Consider the following 15794-nt stretch of genomic DNA (forward strand, 5'->3'; position numbering starts at 1 on the left):
TCGAATTGCTCTGGAGTGAGCGACACAGCCAATAAAGCAGGCGCACATATTTTTTCACTTCTTCTCATAGTCATTGTCAGGCCCCAAAGAAATGTGTGATCTTCAGTGCAAATCAGCAGGTTGCATGAAATCAGAAAGGGGTGAAACTAACGCTTTTGCTTCTTCCACTAGTTGTTGTGAAAAAGGAGAGCTGGGAAGTTTCCACTCATAAGCATATGTAAGTGCAGATGAATCAAACTGCACTGCTGTGAAAACTTTGTCAGACTGTAACATAACGTTAATACCCTCTGGTGTAGAAGTTAAAATAATGCCTAATTTACACATGAGATCACAGCCCATTAGGTTAATGGGACACAACTCTGATAACAAAAATGAGTGTTTGAAGGAGAGCCCATCGGGAGTGACACACGCAATGGGCGATATCATTTTCTCCTTCACAACCTGGCCTGATGCAGACATAGAGTAAACGTGGTTTCCACTTAACTTTGGAGGACAATCAAACTCCCCTGACGTCACTACTGATGAACATGTTCCTATATTCTGAGAGAAATATCTTTGCTCTAGGACGGAACTAGCATGCAAAACTTTACTACGTGAATCACAGTCGGCAAGCGTTTCTTCACTACACAGAGCAGGAAAAATGTGTGAGTGTGTTTGTGCTATCACCCATTAGTGGAGGCTCCGCTGCCGCGTGACGTCCAGAACCTGCCTCCCACCCTCAGTCAGCCTTTGGCCAAATTTCATCACTTTTCAGCTGTGGACAGTCCTTCTTCCAGTGTCCAGTCTGGCCACAGTAAAAACAAATATTCGGATCATAGCTCTGGCGTGGCCCATTTCGACCTCCTCTCTCACACGTCCACGTCTTCGACTTCGGCCTCGTGCTCTGTTTACACCAACTGCGTAATACATGGTCATGGCTGCCAAATGCAGCTCCTTTTCACACTTGTCCCTTTTGGTTGTCTTACGCGTCTCAACTTGGTTCTGAGCATGGCGAGCATATCGGCGAACGTCAGCCAAACGAGGACCCTCATACCATCCCACGTAAATGTTCTTTACTTCAGTGGCGACATCTGGCATGAGGCCTTTAATTATTGCATCGCAAACTGTGGCCTTCTCTCAGCCAAACACCTCTGATCTCGCTTTTCATGATGTAAGGTTGGGCATGCAGACCTTGCTTCACCTGCTTTTCACTAAATATAGTCGGACATTCACACCTTCTTGCAGCCGAACACTTCCGCTCCACCTTTTAGTGTTCTATCACACCTTTTTTTTCACCGCATTTTATAGATTATGGTTGGAAATTCTAAACCACTCTCATCCGAAGACCTCTCCTCCCGCTTTTGATCATAGATTGTCAGGCATTCGCACCTTGTCTTACCCGCTTTTTACAAAATTTAGTCGAACATTCACACCTTTTTGCAGCCGAACACAGTTTTTTGCAGCCGAATTTGGGCATTCGAACCTTTTCATACCCACTTTTTACCAACTATGGTCGGACATTCACACCGTCTTACAGCGGAACACCTCCGCTCCCTCTTTTGATGGTGTATGTTCGGGCATTCGAACCTTTTCTTACCCGCTTTTTACAAACTATGCTTGGACATTCAAACCTTCTTGTAGCCGAACACATCCACTCCTGCTTTTGATGATGTATGGTTGGGCATTCGAACCTACTTGTTGCCCGCTTTTCATTAATTATGGGTGGACATTCACACCTTGTCGCAGCCAAACACCTCCGCTCCCTGTTTTGATCATGTATGGTTGGACATTCGCACCTTTTCTCACCCGCTTTTTGCAAACTATGGTCGGCCATTCACAGCTTCCTCTCCACCATACTTGTATGGTGGGATATTCACACCCACTTGCATCCGAAGACCTCCGCCTCCACTTTTGTTGATATTTAGCCGATCATTCGCACCTTACCCGCTTTTGGCAAACTATGGCCTTCTTGCAGCCAAAAACCTCTGATCTCGCTTTTGATGATGTAAGGTTGGGCATTCAGACCTTGCTTCACCTGCTTTTCACCAAATATAGTCGGACATTCACACCTTCTTGCAGCCGAACACTTCCGCTCCACCTTTTAGTTTTCTATGGGGCATTCACACCTTTTTTTACACCGCATTTTATAAAAACACCACAGGAACACCGTATTGAGGCTTTGTTCTGACCGCTCATTCGGTGTCGCGTTTCTTTCAAGCAATTCTCCTGGTTAGCACGCACTCGGCTCGCTCCCAGAGCCGTGTTAAAGTCTGCTTCGCATTCACTCTCTTTTATCAGCAGATTAAAGAAACTTCCATCCTGCACCGCTGTTTGCTTTTTCACAAGAGCAGAGGAGAGCGCACCGTTCCCAGCGGCACTGCAGTACCGGGTCGATGCTTGGAGTAAACGGAGCAAGCTCCTTTTTCAACTCCTATTGATAAAAATCCATTTAATATGTAGTCCTTGCATAGACATATCACATATTAAACTGATAAGTACAGATACTACACTTGATCTTAGCCAAAAGGCCGAGAAGCGATAACTGTCCACTGGTTCACGTCCGAGGGCCCTTCCTGGCACAATGCGCACTTGTAGCGGTGTTCGTTTTATGGCCATAGTGTCACTTTGCACCTCCGCCCACCCGCTGCACTGAGCACTCTTCAACCCTTTTAAATGGTATAACTTTACACTACCGCACGCTCCAGCGAGCACCATTCAAGCAACATCGGCACAGTCGCAACAAGTAAGGCGATTCTACTCAGAGAAGTCACTCTGCACAGTAACAAGATTTCTTTTGCACAGACAGAAAGGGCTTCACCCGCAAAGGTAAAGCCTGCCAAAAATAGAAACAATTCATTAGTGCTGCTCTCCACGGAAGTCTTTAGTAAAAGGCGAAAGACTTGTACATTATGAAGAGAAACCAGTGTATGATTATCCATCACTGCGGGAGCAGGGCATCAGGCTAGTTGGCATAGCCACCTTCCCCATGGTGAGCTTTGCTTGGTTGAGACGCTTGCTCCCCCCCCTTGCTCCTCGGCTGACCAAGTAGGAACAATCGGGCCCTATTCGATGGCTGCCTTGTCTTTTACTCTGTGCAAAAGACAAGGCAGCCACAAACAACACGGGAACACCGTATTGAGGCTTTGATCTGACTGCTCATTCGGTGTCGCGTTTCTTTCAAGCAATTCTCCCGGTTAGCCCGCACTCGGCTCGCTCCCAGAGCCGTGTTAAAGTCTGCTTCGCATTCACTCTCTTTTATCAGCAGATTAAAAGAAAGTTTCATCTTAGGCTCCCTGAAACTTCCATCCTGCACCGCTGTTTGCTTTTTCACAAGAGCAGAGGAGAGCGCACCGTTCCCAGCGGCACTGCAGTACCGGGTCGATGCTTGGAGTGAACGGAGCAAGCTCCTTTTTCAACTCCTATTGATAAAAATCCATTTAATATGTAGTCCTTGCATAGACATATCACATATTAAACTGATAAGTACAGATACTACACTTGATCTTAGCCAAAAGGCCGAGAAGCGATAACTGTCCACTGGTTCACGTCCGAGGGCCCTTCCTGGCACAATGCGCACTTGTAGCGGTGTTCGTTTTATGGCCATAGTGTCACTTTGCACCTCCGCCCACCCGCTGCACTGAGCACTCTTCAACCCTTTTAAATGGTATAACTTTACACTACCGCACGCTCCAGCGAGCACCATTCAAGCAACATCGGCACAGTCGCAACAAGTAAGGCGACTCTACTCAGAGAAGTCACTCTGCACAGTAACAAGATTTCTTTTGCACAGACAGAAAGGGCTTCACCCGCAAAGGTAAAGCCTGCCAAAAATAGAAACAATTCATTAGTGCTGCTCTCCACGGAAGTCTTTAGTAAAAGGCGAAAGACTTGTACATTATGAAGAGAAACCAGTGTATGATTATCCATCACTGCGGGAGCAGGGCATCAGGCTAGTTGGCATAGCCACCTTCCCCATGGTGAGCTTTGCTTGGTTGAGACGCTTGCTCCCCCCCCTTGCTCCTCGGCTGACCAAGTAGGAACAATCGGGCCCTATTCGATGGCTGCCTTGTCTTTTACTCTGTGCAAAAGACAAGGCAGCCACAAACAACACGGGAACACCGTATTGAGGCTTTGATCTGACTGCTCATTCGGTGTCGCGTTTCTTTCAAGCAATTCTCCCGGTTAGCCCGCACTCGGCTCGCTCCCAGAGCCGTGTTAAAGTCTGCTTCGCATTCACTCTCTTTTATCAGCAGATTAAAAGAAAGTTTCATCTTAGGCTCCCTGAAACTTCCATCCTGCACCGCTGTTTGCTTTTTCACAAGAGCAGAGGAGAGCGCACCGTTCCCAGCGGCACTGCAGTACCGGGTCGATGCTTGGAGTGAACGGAGCAAGCTCCTTTTTCAACTCCTATTGATAAAAATCCATTTAATATGTAGTCTCGCATAGAGGACATATCAGACATTAAACTGATAAGAACAGATACTACACTTGATCTTAGCCAAAAGGCCGAGAAGCGATAACTGTCCACTGGTTCACGTCCGAGGGCCCTTCCTGGCACAATGCGCACTTGTAGCGGTGTTCTTTTTATGGCCATAGTGTCACTTTGCACCTCCGCCCACCCGCTGCACTGAGCACTCTTCAGCCCTTTTAAATGGTATAACTTTACACTACCACACGCTCCAGCGAGCACCATTCAAGCAACAACTTTGCACTCCAGCTTCGAACATCGGCACAGTCGCAACAAGTAAGGCGACTCTACTCAGAGAAGTCACTCTGCACAGTAACAAGATTTCTTTTGCACAGACAGAAAGGGCTTCATCCGCAAAGGTAAAGCCTGCCAAAAATAGAAACAACTCATTAGTGCTGCTCAACGTTGTACTTTGCAGTAAAAGAAAGAGCAAATCTAAAGTTTCAGGAATCCGAGAATAAGCTTACTTTCATGAGTTCTTCACGATTTCGGATTTTGCTATAAAATGAATTCCTTCACTCAAACTAAATTAAAACTGCTAAACCGCTAATCTGTTACATACAAGGCAGATGTCAAATTCACCGAAATAGGATCTAAGGGTATTTGGCCAATCGAGCTGTAGCAGCTTCGGTAAAAGAGTATAAGTTGAAGAGTTTGTGAATAAAGGTGTGCGCACACATAGTGAGTTGTAGGAAAATAGGCAGGGAGCAATGCCGGCTGGGGTATATGTTCTTGTATGTTGTCTGACTGTTTGATTTGAATGTGTTGTGTAAGTGTCCTGAAATGTTATATGTTTGGGCTGTGTGACATGCTTAATGCTTTTCAGTAGCAACCCACTTATTCATATATAGCAACTGACAACATAAGAAGTCCGGACATACTTTGAAAGTAGTTGTAGAAGTATCCTTATTGATAATAGATAAACTAATTCATAGTGATAGAACAGTAGATGAACAGGTGCCTGCACATGTCTCATGAAAATAAAATGGGTGTATGATTGCTGACGGCAGAGCAATACTGCCAAACTTATGAGTTCTTTTGGCAAACTTGATTCAGTGTCTTGACGTGTATACGCTGTTTCGCTGACTTGTCACAAGAAACAAAGTGTGTTTGATAAGATCCGACCATTTTATTACGGGAGGATCAGTATGTATGGATTCTGATGTGACTGATAAACCCATTCGTATCTTAAGCATAATCTAATACGTGAGACAACGCCCTGGCACACAATCAAAAAAAAAAAGAGAGAGAGCGGTTTTGTGTCCCCACAGTCCATAATGTAGAAAAGAGAGAAAAAAGCCTTTCTGATTTGGTGTGTGTGCTCACAGTGCAGAGTGTAGAGAAAAGAGAGAAAAGAAAGCCGTTTTGGTGTCACGGGTGTTGTGACTTACACACACACATTTCTGAATTGAGAAAGGAAATTATTTTAGAGAAAGCACTAGAGTTTAGATCCCACATTTGTTGATAGGCATTCATTTAATTTTTCTTTTAATCAGTTTTAAAGTGAATACTAACTGAGAAATGAAAAAGGTGAAGAGTTTAGAAGCTTGGTTCAAGAGCAAAACTTGGTTTATGATCAGCTGAGTCTCTAAACAGAACAGCAAAGGGCTTCATCGAACATTTAAAAAAGATTCAGATTGTTAGAATATCCAGAATTTATAGGAATGGTGGTGATTACTCTTATTTTCTAGAATGGAAATAACTGCACCATGTCTGTTTTATGAATTTAAGGGGCTAAAAAGTTTTGTTCTCGTTTTTCTATGATTAACCGAATGTATGTGAGAGTCCAAACAGACAGAAGGGTTACGGCCGAGCGCTGGACCTTCCAAAAAAGATGAGACAGGCTGGACCTGTGCCATACTAGTTAAGACCTGCCTGTGGATAACAGGTTCATTAAACTCTCACATACACAAACTCACACACGTTCGCACACATACACCCATTCACACACACATTCTTGAACTTGCTGCAAGATTAAACATTTGCATTAACTGACTCCAGCAACTCTGAGTCTCATTGAGAGACTTTTCTCAACAATTGGGTCCTCAAACCAGATCTCAACGTTTTTTCCGCTTTCCAGGGTCGGAGCTGAAACCGTGCACGGGGGAGTCCAGTACTCCTAATGAAAGACCCCCTGCTGAATTGCGGTAATTAGGGGCAAGTGTCCACTGAAAGGGGGAAACAGGGACGAGATCGTACTTTTGAATCAATGGCCAGAAGCCATTGGCAGTGCAGGCATCAACAATAATGGTGTTATTTCACCCATTAACACTTAAGGTACCTCATGCAGTGGCTGTGATATGGTTACTTAACAAAATATCTTTACCAGACATCTCTCCTACATAACAGTTCTTCTTTCACAGCCACACCTTGTTGTCGAGAGATGTGCTACACTTAATCCATCCACACTGCTACCTACCCCACAGATGGAAAGCCTCATGATTGCATGTCAGAAATAACCATCAGTGTTTTACCCAGGCCAGACTTAACTGATATACGTTATGAAAATGCAGAAATAACTATATTTATTCAACAGGTCAAGCAAAAAACCCTGATGGCACAAATGCTACAGGATTTGCAGTAGTAACAGAAACTGAAGTTTTCTTAAAACACCAACTACCAAAAAATTACTCTGTTCAAGCAGTCGAATTGGTAGCTTTAACTGAAGCTTGTAAATTAAATAACAAAAAGGTTGTTAACGTTTACACTGACAGTCAGTATGCCTTCTCAACTGTACATGTGTTAACACAGCATTGGAAAAACAGGTATGTTGACATCCACAGCTAAATGTATAAACTACAAATATTTTAGCATTATTAGATGTTATTCAATTGCCATCTACAATAGACTCGTATGAATGACCGGAAGGAAAACCATACTGCCAAAGAATTTGTTTAAATATGCTGCAGTATTGAGCCACGGACCATGTCATGTCTCAACAGGAGGGATGGAAGCAATAATGAACAAGGTTTTTACAGCATATGGTTTTACTAATTATTGAATTTTTTTTTTAGAATAAATAAATGAATAAAGTTTTGTCTAGCAGGTCAAATATGTGCAAAATACATTCCACAGGGCAATCTAAGACCAAAACGAAGATAATTCCCTAAGCCAGTGTATCTTTTTCAACATATTTGTTTGTATTTCATTATTTCATTATTGTGTAGATTTCATTGAACTAAATTAATGTTAAGGGAAACGATTCTGCTCAGTGACAACAGAGGTTTTTACCAAATGGTCTGAAATATTTCCATGTGCACAAGCAGATGCACTCTCAGTAGCAAAATCACGCGTAAAATAACTCATTTCTAGATTTGAAATTCCTGAAAAGATCTTCAGTGATAATTTGACACACTTTGTAAACTATGTCATCTCACTGATGGCAAAGAACTTAAAATAGATCTTAGAAACCACTGTGATATAGAAGGTTTCGCTAACACATTGGAATTGTTTTACTATTTACATATGCATGTGCAGTGAAGAATTGCTTGCTGCTGATAAATGCAAAGAAGAACAGCTTACACATAGATGCTCACATATAGGCTGCTGAATGCAATGAAGACCTGCTTATCCAGTAAAGTTCAATGTCAATGTGTAATATTCAATTAGGATTTGCAAAACAGTGAAGTTAAACAATGAATGGGTCCATAGTCGGTATGAGAAGACTACAGGAATATTTACCTGGGTGTACGTTCAAACAGAGATGAGAAAATTGCGATAAATTATTGTTTGTTTGTTTGTTAGTATGTATATGAATGTTATGTGTATAAACTGTGTTGAGTTGTAGTTACTCAGTAGTGTCTCAGTGAAACAACCGACGGGGGAAGCCTTGCGGTGACAACAAAAGCAGTGTTTTACTGATCAGTCAAGTTGCTCCAGTGTACTCCATACAAACTGGTTGGCTACTGAAGGGATAGAAAATGGGGAATACTTGTTTTAAAGCAAACAAGGAATTAGATGGGAAAAATACATGTTTTAACGGGACCCAGACAATATTATATAGATGTCGCCACTGAAGTAAAGAACATTTACGTGGGATGGTGTGAGGGTCCTCGTTTGGCTGACGTTCGCCGATATGCTCGCCATGCTCAGAACCAAGTTGAGACGCGTAAGACAACCAAAAGGGACAAGTGTGAAAAGGAGCTGCATGTGGCAACCATGACCATGTATTACGCAGTTGGTGTAAACAGAGGACGAGGCCGAAGTCGAAGACGTGGACGTGTGGGAGAGGAGCCACGCCAGAGCTATGATCCGAATATTTGTTTTTACTGTGGCCAGACTGGACACTGGAAGAAGGACTGTCCACAGCTAAAAAGTGATGAAATTGGGCAAAAGGCTGACTGAGGGTGGGAGGCAGGTTCTGGACGTCACGCGGCAGCGGAGCCTCCACTAATGGGTGATAGCACAAACACACTCACACATTTTTCCTGCTCTGTGTAGTGAAGAAACGCTTGCCGACTGTGATTCACGTAGTAAAGTTTTGCATGCTATTTCCGTCCTAGAGCAAAGATATTTCTCTCAGAATATAGGAACTTATGTTCATCAGTAGTGACGTCAGGGGAGTTTGATTGTCCTCCAAAGTTAAGTGGAAACCACGTTTACTGTATGTCTGCATCAGGCCAGGTTGTGAAGGAGAAAATGACAATGCCCATTGCGTGTTGTCACTCCCGATGAGCTCTCCTTCAAACACTCATTTTTGTTATCAGAGTTGTGTCCCATTAACCTGATGGGCTGTGATCTCATGTGTAAATTAGGCATTATTTTAACTTCTACACCAGAGGGTGTTAAGGTTATGTTACAGCCTGACAAAGTTTTCACAGCAGTGCAGTTTGATTCATCGGCACTTACATATGCTTATGAGTGGAAACTTCCCAGCTCTCCTTTTTCACAACAACTAGTGGAAGAAGCAAAAGCGTTAGTTTCACCCCATTCTGATTTCATGCAACCTACTGATTTGCACTGCACATCACACATTTCTTTGGGGCCTGACAATGACTATGAGAAGAAGTGAAAAAATATGTGCGCCTACTTTATTGGCTGTGTCGCTCACTCCAGAGCATTTCGATTTTTTTAATGTTTGTGGTACTCGCCCTCACATTTCCTTGGCCAAACGTACACACTGGCAGTGACAAGGTGTGGGAGAGTTTGTTGCTACATGTCAGAAAGAAATGGAGTGGACTGTTTCACCTGCTGATCCAAATTTGATGTTTTCTGAACGATTGTCAGCATACAAAAAAACATTTTTGAGTACAATGCATTGTCAAAGAACTGTGGACTTAATTCCTACCACAGAATCACATTTCGAAGCATGTTTTTTATCTGAAACAGATTTGTCTTCGATACCCATGTTGGCTGAAGTGCCCAATGATCTTTGGGCTAAGAGCAAATATGATGTGGGGTTGATAAAAGGCTGTGAACCAGTAATTGTCACCCCTAAATCAGACTTTTGTCCATGTAAAAAACAATACCCTTTTAAGCCTGAAGCAATTAAAGGGATTAAACCTGTTTTTCAATCTTTTCAGAAAACAGGCGTTATTGTTCCTTTTGAAAATTCACCTGTGCTTACTCCATTGTTTCCTGTTAAAAAGATTAAAGATGCTGGCCAGCCAGATGAATGGCGTTTTGTACAGGACCTCCAAGCGGTGAATGCTGCAGTTCAGCCACATGCTCCTACTGTGCCCAACCCACACACTATTTTGTCTCAAATTACATCAGATGCACAGTTTTTCTCAGTGGTTGACTTGTCGCCAGTGCACCCTGATAGCCCATTTTGGTTTGCTTTTTAGTTTGAAGGGAGATCTTGGACTTTTACCCGGTTATGCCAGGGGTACTGTGAAAGTCCCACTATTTACAATGCTGCCCTCAAAGCTAGTCTGGATTAACTTCAATCAACCACAGGCTCTGCTCTTTTGCAGTATGTGGATGACATCATTTTATGTAGTCCATCTAAACAACAGTGTGAAAAAGACCAAATGACTCAAATAACTTTCTTGCTTTCAAAATTTTTCCTCTAGTGACGCTGACTTAGAGAGGGATGAAGATAATCATGTTTAATTGTTCATGTTTTGATTGTTTATCATTGGACCCTTTATTACTATGATGCCTGCATTTTAAACTCACGTTGTGTGCAAATGCAAGCTGATGTTTTACAGATAAAGTTATTATTTTCCTTGTTTCTTTTGGGTTGATTAATATAATGGTATTATTATAATCAAAAGGGAGGAATGTAATGGAAAATAATTCTTATATGCATTGTATTGAGTGTTACTGTGTATAACCTGCAAATGACCGAGCTGCAAGGTACCACCCTGCCCTGTTTTCTTAAATTCCTCTTTACAATGGTGGGCTTGTTATAATGAGATAGCTGCACTTTAGGGGGGACAGGGTTAGGCTGGTATTTACGAGTGTGTCTGGGTAACCTCAACTGATGGTTGGGGAGGAAAGTTAGAAGAACAATCAATTATACCCAAAAACAGATGACGTGATGAGCGGGCAATATAACTGTGTGTTTTTGCTTCAGTGGTCAGAGCAACTCTGTATTCTGTACTGTGTTGTTCTCTCTTGCAAGATATTATTATTAAAGTCTCTTATCTCCTCACAAGAAAATAACTGACTCCCCAAATGCAAGTGTCAGGACAAATGATCAAACTTCTCCAAGCTTCAGTCTGCAGAGAAGTACAAGACAGGGTTGCTCACTTTCTCCCTCACTTTTTGCTATTTTCATCAAACCTTTAGCAGCTGCTATCAGACAAGATAGAAATATTAAAGACATCCAACCCCAAAATATTGAGCATAAAATAAGTCTTTATGCTGATGATGTATTACTTTTCCTTCAGAACTCACAGACGTCTCTCACTCACGATCACACTCATAAATAAATTCTCAGCACTTTCTGACTACTCTATCAATTGGTCTAAGACCACAGTTCTGCCCATTAACTGTAGGGTCCAGAATATACCTGCGATCACTTTACAGTCAGGAAATATTAGATATTTAGGCATAAACATTTCCTCCAGGCTCTCAGAGCTAACAAAGCTAATTTATGTGCAATTATTAAAGACAGTAGAGGACAATCTCTCTCGTTGGAAGTCCTTACCTATATCACTTATGGGGAGAGTTACAACCATTAAAATGATGATACTACCAAAAGTTAACTATTTGTTCTCAATGATCCCCATAAAACCAACCTGCTACTTGGTTTAAGTCACTAGATTCATGCATCTCCAAATTTCCGTGGAAAAACAAACCACCACGTATTAGTTTAAAAACCCTACAGAAGACCAAGGACAGTGGTGGATTAGATTTACCTAATTTTCAGCACTATTCCTTAGCCAATAGGTTACAGTATATATCAAAATGGTTTAAACCTAGCCCAATAGATGAACATGGATAAATATAGAACAAGCATTGTGTGATAATCTGGAAATCTCTGACCTGCCACTTATTAGTCAAAACGTAAAAAATCACAAATGTTTCAAAAGCATTAACATCAGCACCTCTCTGACAGCCTGGTGGGAATTTCTTAAAATAACAAAGTCTTCACTTGTCCCGTGTAAGCTTACACCCATCTGGAACAATCCTGACATCCTGCAAAACAAAAAAATGCTAAACTTTACTCTGTGGAAGATCAAAGGAATCAAACATCTGGAACATATAATCCAAAATGGACATTTTATTTCATTTGATGAGCTCATATCACAACATGAGATAGGCAGCAATAAATTCCTAGAATATCAACAACTTAAGTCTATAATAACAAAGAAATATATCCTCCACCAACCAGACTTACAACTCCCGATTAGGGTAGCAGAATTTCTAAGCATCTGCACCCCAAAACTACTATCAAAAATATATAAATTATTGTCTAAGATAGATGACACAATGTCTCTACCGTCCTCAAAATGGGAGGCAGATTTATCCATCAGTTCTAGTCATAGCTTCTGGCCACAAATATGTTTGAACACCTTCAGAATGACTCAAAATCCTAATTTACAGCTCATACAATACAAAATTCTTCATAGAACACACTATACAGGACAAAGGATGTTCAGGATGGGTCTAACACACTCAAACATCTGCTCACATTGCACAGATAACACACCTGATGATTATGCACACGCTTTGTGGTTTTGTGCGCCTGTCCAGAAGTTCTGGCTTGAAGTCTGTGCGGACCTATCAACATGGCTAAAGTGTAGCATTCCTGCATGCCCCACACTGTGCATACTGGGTGACTTAGACAACATCAACGTGGAATTTAGCTTAGCACACATGATCCTCACAGTGTTATGTATAGCAAAGAAAACTATTCTCATGAACTGGAAAGCGAAGAACAATCTGTGTATTAACCAGTTTAGAAATTTTCTTTTAGATTATATTAGCATGGAAACAATGTCTGCCTCCTCAAAACATCAATTGGCTGAATTTAATTCTCTCTGGTCCCCTCTGATTAGCTTGATCACATAGTGTTGGTGGTGGGTTGCTGTCCCGTCGCTCTGGGCGGTTGGGTGTGTGCTGGGGGGGGCTGTGTGGCTTCGGGCGTCTGGTGGTCTCTCGGGTCGTGGGGACCGGGTTGGTCATTGCTGGGGGGGACTGTGTGTCGGGCTTGGAGGGCAGTTTTGGGGGCTTGCGGGTGGGGCTGTCTTGCGGTGTGGGGCGGGGTCCCTTAGGGGCCTTGGGGTGGTGGCTGCTGGCTCTGTACCGGGTGACCGGGCCGCTCTGGCGTGGGTGGTGGAGCTGGGCCTGGACCTGGTGGCTTGCCGCTGCCTTGCGCCCGGGGCGGGGCCCTGCCTGTGCCTGGGGGGTCTGGGTTGCCCTGGACATGCCACAATATGCGTGGGTTGGTGCAGATCCTGGTGCCGGCCTTGTTGCTCTGGGAACTCCAAGGTGTCCGCAGGTGGTTATTTTTTTTAGGGTGTTGGGGCGTGCGGTGAGGGGGTCTGTGTGGGGGTGTGCTTTTCCCCTGTTGGGGGGGGCCTGGGTGATGGTGGGTCTCGCTGCTGCGACTGGTGTGACCGGGTGATTTGTTTGTTTGTTTGTTTGATTTTTGTTGTTGTTTGTTTGTTTTTGTAGAGGTCCTCCGGGGTGGGGTTGGGTTGAGTGGGGTGGGGCGGGATGGGTTCCTTCTGGGGGTACAGTAGCTCCCGGAATATGGTGACTGCAGGCCCCGAGCCTGGTGGACATCAGGCCCTCCTGCCCTGTGTTGGGTCCCAGGTAGCGGGGATGCCTATTGCAGCCAGTCTCTGGCTGCCCTCTCCGGGGTGGGAGGGACCAGGAGGATGAATTAATTATTCTGCTAGTTTATATATTGTAAACATAAACAATAAACATTTATAAAACTTCCCTTGGCAAAGCAAATCTGTTTGGCATAAAGGTATTCAGACTACAATTCTGCTGCCATAATGCACAATTCCGGATTTTGATATAAAATGAATTCCTTCACTCAAACCAAGTTAAAACTGCTTTGTCCTTCATATTTTTGCATGTCTAAATAGGTTTCAGGCATAAAATTCTTCATATTACCCTGTATGTGAAAGAAGCATACTTGTGATGGAGCAATACACTCCTTTTGGGTAACCTAAACTGATGGTTGGGGAGGAAAGTTAGAAGAACAATCAACTATCAACCAAAGACAGATGACGTGATGAGCGGGCAATATAACTGTGTGTTTTTGCTTCAGTGGTCAGAGCAACTCTGTATTCTGTACTGTGTTGTTCTCTCTTTCAAGATATTATTATTAAAGCCTCTTATCTCCTCAGAAGAAAATAACTGACTCTGTGCGTTACTAAATTTCCACCACAATTTTGGCGTCACGAACAGGATCCCTCGACTGGTGTCTCTGGACCGGATCGCAGTGCATGGCCAGCCTGGACTGAAGTAGCTGTTCCAGCCTCATACCTCCAAGGCCTTTTCTGAGAGAGAGGACTGGCAGGTCCTTTTCTTGAATACCAGCGCTGGGATCATTTTTGAAATATGATAGTCTGAGACGATAGGACTGCTTTTTAGTTTTTATTTGAATAAAAGAGTGTTTCCCGGTTGTGTCATCAGTGAGACAGAGATTTCATGAGTAAGTGAAACTTTTGAAGCAGTCCGAAGAAGTGTGAAGTACTCCGAAGAAGTGTGAGTACAGATTAAGGTCCTCATTGGAGACGTCCTTTGAGTGAAGGAATATATTTCCCCATTCCAAGTCTGAGAATGGGAAACAGTAGGTCTCAGACTTTTGACCCTACCGGGGGACCTAAGCATGATGAAATGAAAAAGACATATGGTCCAGAGGTTTTCCACCTGAAGGTTCTTTTAGTATGTTAGAAATAAGAAAATTAGAAGAAAAGTTTTGCAAATATGAGAAAGAGATGAAGCAAAAAAAAGAAAATTAAGTTTAAATAAGAAGTAAGAAAGGTATAGAATTTTGGAAAAAATAAAGTGTATTAAGAGAAAGAAAGGAAAATGTTAAACAAATGCCATGACGGAATGATGATAATAATTTAGTATTAGCTGTGCCGGATCCAGACCTGGACTCCTGCCCTGCAACAACAACAGCCAGCCCTGCCACAAGCCTCTCGGGAAGAAGGGACTTCTTCCATCCTCCCTCTGGAAGAAATTCCATCATTCTCACAACATCAGTTACATAGGTCTGATGATGAGGAAAAGGAAGACGTTTGGTTCTCCAGCGTACCTGCCCAAGAACTTTTAACGCAAGTGACAAAAATCCTTTACCCACAATCTGGACTTCAGAGATCTAAACGTGAGAAAAAACAAAACCAGATTCAAACCATGCCTATGGTTAAAGTTGCAGTTCCCACTGGACCATTACTGGTTTATCGACCCTGGACTGAGACTGACATCATGGAAGCATAACAATGCTTACCAGATCCAGAGATTTCTGGACCCCATTTTGCTGACGAGTTGCGAGATTTCTGCGCACAATCTGCCCGACTGGGGTTGAATTGCGTCGCACATTGGCAAAAAAGTTCAAACCGACCGACCTCTGCAAAATAGAGGCCAGTATGCTACAACTGGATTTGCGACCTACCAACAGTGAACGAGGACATAATGATAACGCTCAATATGAAGCAGCCATCCAAAGACTGTGTCAAGCCATCACCACTCAATTTCCAACCAAAATCAATATGTCCCACATTTACACCTGCAAACAGAAACCCGGTGAAGGGACTGATGATTTTGTACACCGCATCCTTGAGGAAGTCAGCAAGCACAGCGGTCATCAGAGACCAAGGGATTTGGGTAATGAATCAGGACCATGGGAGAGTATTGCATGCAATGCAATAATTAAAGGCCTCATGCCAGATGTCGCCACTGAAGTAAAGAACATTTACGTGGGAAGGTGTGA

At 43.0% G+C, this 15794-nt stretch overlaps 5 non-coding genes across 5 annotated transcripts; all 5 read right to left on the minus strand.

Annotated features, from left to right (window-relative positions):
- Nucleotides 1-2331: 2331 nt before the first annotated feature.
- LOC140285459 (U2 spliceosomal RNA) lies at nt 2332-2519 on the minus strand. The gene has a single exon (XR_011910496.1). It is a non-coding gene; the product is annotated as a U2 spliceosomal RNA (small nuclear RNA).
- A 275-nt stretch (nt 2520-2794) lies between these two features.
- Nucleotides 2795-2908, minus strand: LOC140285425 (U5 spliceosomal RNA). The gene has a single exon (XR_011910465.1). It is a non-coding gene; the product is annotated as a U5 spliceosomal RNA (small nuclear RNA).
- A 411-nt stretch (nt 2909-3319) lies between these two features.
- Nucleotides 3320-3507, minus strand: LOC140285462 (U2 spliceosomal RNA). Its single transcript, XR_011910498.1, has one exon. It is a non-coding gene; the product is annotated as a U2 spliceosomal RNA (small nuclear RNA).
- A 275-nt stretch (nt 3508-3782) lies between these two features.
- On the minus strand, nt 3783-3896 carry LOC140285426 (U5 spliceosomal RNA). The gene has a single exon (XR_011910466.1). It is a non-coding gene; the product is annotated as a U5 spliceosomal RNA (small nuclear RNA).
- Nucleotides 3897-4307: 411 nt separating this feature from the next.
- On the minus strand, nt 4308-4497 carry LOC140285454 (U2 spliceosomal RNA). Its single transcript, XR_011910491.1, has one exon. It is a non-coding gene; the product is annotated as a U2 spliceosomal RNA (small nuclear RNA).
- Nucleotides 4498-15794: the final 11297 nt, after the last annotated feature.

This window comes from Leuresthes tenuis, unplaced genomic scaffold (assembly GCF_036924035.1).
Source record: "Leuresthes tenuis unplaced genomic scaffold, fLeuTen1.0.hap1 SCAF_40, whole genome shotgun sequence".
In the NCBI taxonomy this organism is placed as follows: Eukaryota; Metazoa; Chordata; class Actinopteri; order Atheriniformes; family Atherinopsidae; genus Leuresthes; species Leuresthes tenuis.